The following is a 6,153-nucleotide window of genomic DNA, read 5'->3' on the forward strand; positions in this document are numbered from 1 at the left end:
AAAAGCTGGTTTATTAATTAGTTATTCGAAAGACTTGCAAACAAAGAAGGACATTCAATCTCCAAAGTATGACTGCAAAGAGATTAGGTTAACAGCACTGAACGTGTATCAAGGATTAATGAGCCAGAGTATCATGAAAGGTACAGAAGCATGAAGAAAATTAAGAGGCCAAAGCTTTCAGGACTGAAGAAATTGAGTAGGGATGAAAGGAAGTATAAAAGTGTTAACATAGAATCCTATAAAAAAAAAAAGCTTGGATTTCAACCAAGTTTGATTGGAACGCGATGCTCTCGAGATAGAGAGAAAGTACGAGGTGTGGCTATTAAATAACGAGACTATTGCTATAAAACATTTTATTTTAAATTTATACATATTTAGTTCTATATACACCCCTCCCAAATCCCTACAACGCTCCATGCGAATTTACCATTGTTCGAAACAGTGCTGGAAGTCTTTCTCTGTGAGCTCCTGCATGACGCATGCCGCTTTTTCTTTCATAGCTTCAACGGACTGAAATCATGTTCCTTTTAATGCAGATTTGACTTAGGGGAACAGATAAAAGTCATATGGGGCCAGGTCAGGCGAATAAGGCGGATGGCCTAAAACTGGGCTGTTGTACTTGGCTAGAAACGTCTTGACAGACAATGCTGTGTGAGCCGGCGCGTTGTCTTGGTGGAGAACCCCGTGACTTGTTCTTCCACAAATCGGGTCGTTTTTTTTTCCTTACTCTTTCACGGAGTTGAGCAAGCACCTCGCGGTAGTAATGTTGATTAATTATAATCGATATTTTCATCCGTTTTGGACGTGGAAAGGCGACTCAGGCGTTCATCATCTCCGATCTTGGAAACGCTTGAACCACTCAAAAACTCGCGCACGTGATTAACATTCATCGCCATAAACTTCTTTTAATAAAAGATAAGTTTCAGTAGCGGTTTTATCCAGTTTTATGTGAAATTTCACGACAGTTCGTTGCTCTACTTCATTGTGTAGTATCATGTTTTCGGCAAAACGAAACTAACACCTCTTACACAAACGACGGTTCCGATCAGACAGATTTCTCTACAAACACGTGAGACGCTGCAATCGAAAGAGAAGGCTTTTCGCTGCACAGCTGTCGGTCGTTAGGATTTGGCGCATGCATAGTTCTTCTGTAGCAGCATCAGTCTCGTTATTTAATAGCCACACCTCGTACTGTAAAAAAAATGCTGACTTTCGTTATAGCGCCTTACCTTTATTTACTAAATGATGTGCTTGAATTTACACTAATGCTTCAATAATTTAACTCAATTTCCAGAGTTCATAACAGCTTGGAAACTAGAAAAGAAAAAAAGAAAAAATCCTATTAAAACTAGCAGAATGTTTACCAATGTTTCGTAAATTTTGAGAAACAGAAGATTGTAAAAGTTAAAAGATTTATTAATAAACTGACGAGATCTAAATGATTTAAACGAGCTGAAAAAGTGGATGACTAGATAATTATGCAAAAACGAATATTGCAACGTACCATTTAGAATTGTTTCTAAGTGTTACTAGGCAATAATTTACTAGGTATCTCTCCTTACTTCTATTTCAGGTAAACTTTGTACAGGTCAGGCTACGCCTTCAATTTATCTGTCAATTATCTTTTACAGTTTCGATTGAGTTGAACATGAGCATTGTTCAATAATTAATGTGCATATTAAAATATATATATTTAGTTCCAGTATCTAAACAATAAAAATATATTGGTCAAGACATTGGTTTTACAATTACGCTGGCTCGCTTGATTGTTATGCAATTGTAAGTGTTAGATTGTTTAGAGTAAGCTGGATAAAGTCATAATTTGTTCCTAAGTGAGATTGCGTAAAAGGAGAACACAGAATTAATAGTATTCAATTTCGAAGTAGGGTTTTCTCATTGTAAGGACAGAATCCTGTAGGTGCTTGCTACTGTATGAGAGTGTTCACTAATGCTAAACCTGATTCAAGGAAATCAATCAGTTGTCAGTGTCAAGAAGGAAGAAACAAATTTTTATCAATCACCAAGGTCTGTGCTCTTATAACGCAAAGATTTGTTTTTTAACATTCAAAATTAAGTCTACAAGAAGATTATTTTTAAAAGTCACCAAATAAAGTATTAAGTTTACAGTCAACTCATTATTAATAAATATTATAATTTGCTTTTCAATTGAATTACAATTACATTAATTTTTATTGTTTAATTACTGTTTGTAGTTACTTGGGTATTTATTTTTTGTTCTATTTCCAATAACAGTGTGGTTTTATCTGTTTTCAGTTCTATGTGTACATATTTTTACATAATTTCAATAATAGACTCCCTTCATCTACTATTTTTTATATTTTATTTGAATACCATTAATCGTTTCTTATTCTTAACCTTTATGCAAGGATGTCAATTATAAAATGAGTATTTTCATTCTGTTCATAGTAAATAAATAAATTATTACGCAATATAATTGCATAGATAAGAATTTAAGATTATAGATTAACGCTCGTTGAAGGTCCTCTCCTCTTTGCGTAGATTGCAATGAGGAGGAGGATTTCAAACATATAATCATTACTATTAATGGTGCATCTAATCATTATATGTCCACGTTTTGTAGTTTGACGACTTACACAGGTATTTAGATGCACCATTTCGCTACGAAGACATAATATTCTCCACCAACATCTTTGTGCTTAAATCTGTAGCAGAGCTAGCAATGAAATATGAATGTATTTAAAAGTTATAGCCGATTAGAATGAATGCAAGAAAATGATTAGAGAAGGATTACGGTGATTTTAATTTCGGTTAAGCTATAAGGATGGCAGGAATATAGAGTACTGATCCATCCCATTAGTTGTAAGGTTTATGTAAATAGTTGTATATAGTAGAGGGATGAATGTGTGAAGCGAATGTATTTATAAGTAAGAATGGAGAGTGAGTGATATTCTAGTGATAAGCACCTAGACGATGCTGGCTGTATGGCGAAAGCCAATGCCAACAAAAAACTCGTTGAAATTGCTCCCGGTCGTTTTCTAGCGAGAACCCTTCAAAACTGCAGCGAGATGGACGGTCAATAGTAGCGCACAATATCTGAAGCTTAAAATTACTATAAAAACAGAAAAGTGCACTTACTATGGGAATTGGGTCCCCCAAACTGAGTTGTTAAAAAGAGGTTTGGGTTAAAGAAGGAGTAGAAGTGAAAAAAAAGTAGGGTTCCTCCAAAACAGCGTAAAATGGTTGAATCAAGTAGCGTTCAAATGGATAGTTAAGCAGCCTTTAGCTAAGAGATGCAGATCCTAACATAGGAACTCACAGAATTAACTTACAATAGCTTTGAAATTCGAAACTGAGCAAGAATGTGGAGCAAGTGATTGACTGTTGAGGTGGTATTTTACCTTCTTTTTATTCGATTTGTGTTAATTTTTGTTTATTTGATTAATGTTCCAACAAGAATTTACTAAAGTAGGAATTCGCTGGCCCAAAACTTAATTAATAATATCTAGTAGGCCACCCATTGGTAGCACTTAGTGTAATAAATTTAACACATTATTATCTCTTGTGCGGATTTCCTACAGCAGACTGTGGTTATCAAAGTGAGAAGGGAAATATTGTGATAATTATTTTGGTTCGGGTGGTTATAACCACTATACGATAATGTATACAGTAGGAAGCACTATTGCGCTAAGGATTTCTAAAAGGTAAGGTTTGATTTGTACAAGGTGGACAACACAGGATATCTGGTCATCTACTTCCAGCGTGCACATTGCTCCAGCCCGTTGGCTAGACCTTACAAACAGCTTCTAATTCAGACCAACAACTAGAAGTTAGCTAGATTATTCGATTATGTCGTATAATTAAACTATTTTAATTATAATTAAAAAAAATTGCGGAAGGAATGAATGGTTAGAGCGCTGGATTCCCATGCGGAGATCATAGGTACTAATCCAGTTGCTGGCCCTTAGGTTTTCTTTTTCTAGGTTTTTTCTCGTAACCCACTGTCCTGCGGTGTACCGAAAAGCGTTCCATGCGCCGATGACCGAGGATGTTAAAAAGAAAAAATTATTAGTCCTATAATAACTTCAGAAATTTCAACAATTAGATCTATGGCTAAATTTAATAATTTCTAATTAAGAATTCAATGTTTTTAATGTCAATGCTCTCTTACTAAGCACATAATAATAGTTTTATGAAATCGTGAAATTATGCCAATGTATATGACAGAACTTTAAAAGTAAATAAGTATAAAACAAAAAGAAAGAGACATTCAAAGACGATCGATAAGTACGAGATTACTATTGTTGTCAATGCGGATTTTAATTAATTCCACGAAAGTCATTCATCTTGGAAGGAAGATTGTTTCCATGGCAACAACTCAAAAGCACACTCAACACCTAGATGTGCTTCATTTGCATATAAAACCTATTCCAATAAGTATATTGGCCAGCTTAATAGTTAGTAGGTAGCACATCTAATTTCCTCTTTAGCCAGGAATAATAATATGCGTAATAGCACCATTCATTCTCATGCTTTAAGTTCATGAGGATTTTTAATTTTACTTTGTTTAAATTTGCGGGGGAGCCAACATCTGAGATCATTGGTGCTTCAGACCTTTTTTTAGTGCAAAGCCGGCCGGCGAACGAACCGTGAATACCAAAACCAACACCGGACAGTTACCTGAAAGAGGCTCCTAGAAAGAGAAAATCTAAGTGCTGATAGCTGGATTTGAACCCGGGATCTCCACATGGGAATCCGGTGCGCTAATCACTTAGCTAAACAAAAAATAAACATTATTCAATCGAAATACAAAGAAATAAGAAAAACATAATGTAAATCACAAGAAATATAATGGGACCTAAAACCCAATATTAAATTAATATTTATTTTTTGTTATGTGCAATTTAAGTTATTTAAATACAATATTTAATTTACTATCTTTTGAAGAAAAAAACAATATGATCAATATTTTTCATTCATCCTTTTTTTTAACCATTTATTTTATAATATTTATTTGATGATACGATATATTATTTCATATTACTTATATTAAAATTTGAATTAATTGTTAAGTTGTTTTTAATTGTTAAGTCGATAGGGGATTCTACAAGTTGGTTTTTGGGATAATAAGGTACTCATTCGGTTATTTGCTACAGGTTATAAAAGTACTACCACTAAAAAGTACTAAAAGCACTTCTGTACAATACCCAGAAAACTTACCACACACAGAGGCGTGCATCAACTATTTCGACCGCTGTTTGCGGGCGTTCGTTATGTTAAACTTTGCGAATAGCTTCTAACCCAAAAACCTAACCTTACCTATAGTTATCTATCTAAACTTGGACGCCACAAATATTGCTAATAAGCTGTCCCGCCTACAACTTTCCACCCACTTGCCTATATCATTTTACTTCTACAACTACCAACATGGACCTCAACCCACTCACTTGTGGTAAACATTAACTCTTAGACAGTTTCCCCAACTATCTCACGCGAATTCACCAGCTATCCAATCTGATTCTGCCCATCGATGTGTGTGATTCAGTCAGCTTGAACCTTTATTAACCTTATTCATTATTTTCATGACCCACTTTTGCCATTTGCATTCTTCTTTAGCCAGCAGCATACTTTCCTTTCTCAGGTGGAACCGTCCAATTGTGTTATCAATGTTCTGGATAGCAGTAACATTCCCTAATCTTCTATTACATAATTTCCAGTCTCGCCGTCCCAGATGGATTCAAAGCACCAAACAAGAAATGTCACTACTGAGGCAATTAGGGAGCACAGAAGAAGATTATTAAGAAAGGTTCTTCGAAAGGTTGACATTTTTTAATGTTCCTTCTCATTAAGAGCCAGCAATTTCATTTACTAACTAATAAGTACTTGTGATTCAATGGTAAAATTTAAGTAATTATGTAGGCTAACTTAATGTTTATATAGTTTTAGTTAAAACAGAATATTTGTTGATAAACATGATTTAATAATAATTTATATAGTGCCGTAAGGGAAGATCCGTGAGTAAAACCGGGCAAGGGAAATTGAAGTGGTTAATGAAGTATAGTGCTTATTGATTTTCATCTCACAAGTTACCCATACATGCACTACCAGCTATTATGTAGCTACCAACACCGTAAGTAATACACAAAAAAAGTAAATAATTATAAGTTATAACTA

The sequence above is a fragment of the Rhodnius prolixus genome, unplaced genomic scaffold (assembly GCF_049639745.1).
Source record: "Rhodnius prolixus isolate KJV_2025 unplaced genomic scaffold, Rpr scaffold_6, whole genome shotgun sequence".
Classification (NCBI taxonomy): Eukaryota; Metazoa; Arthropoda; class Insecta; order Hemiptera; family Reduviidae; genus Rhodnius; species Rhodnius prolixus.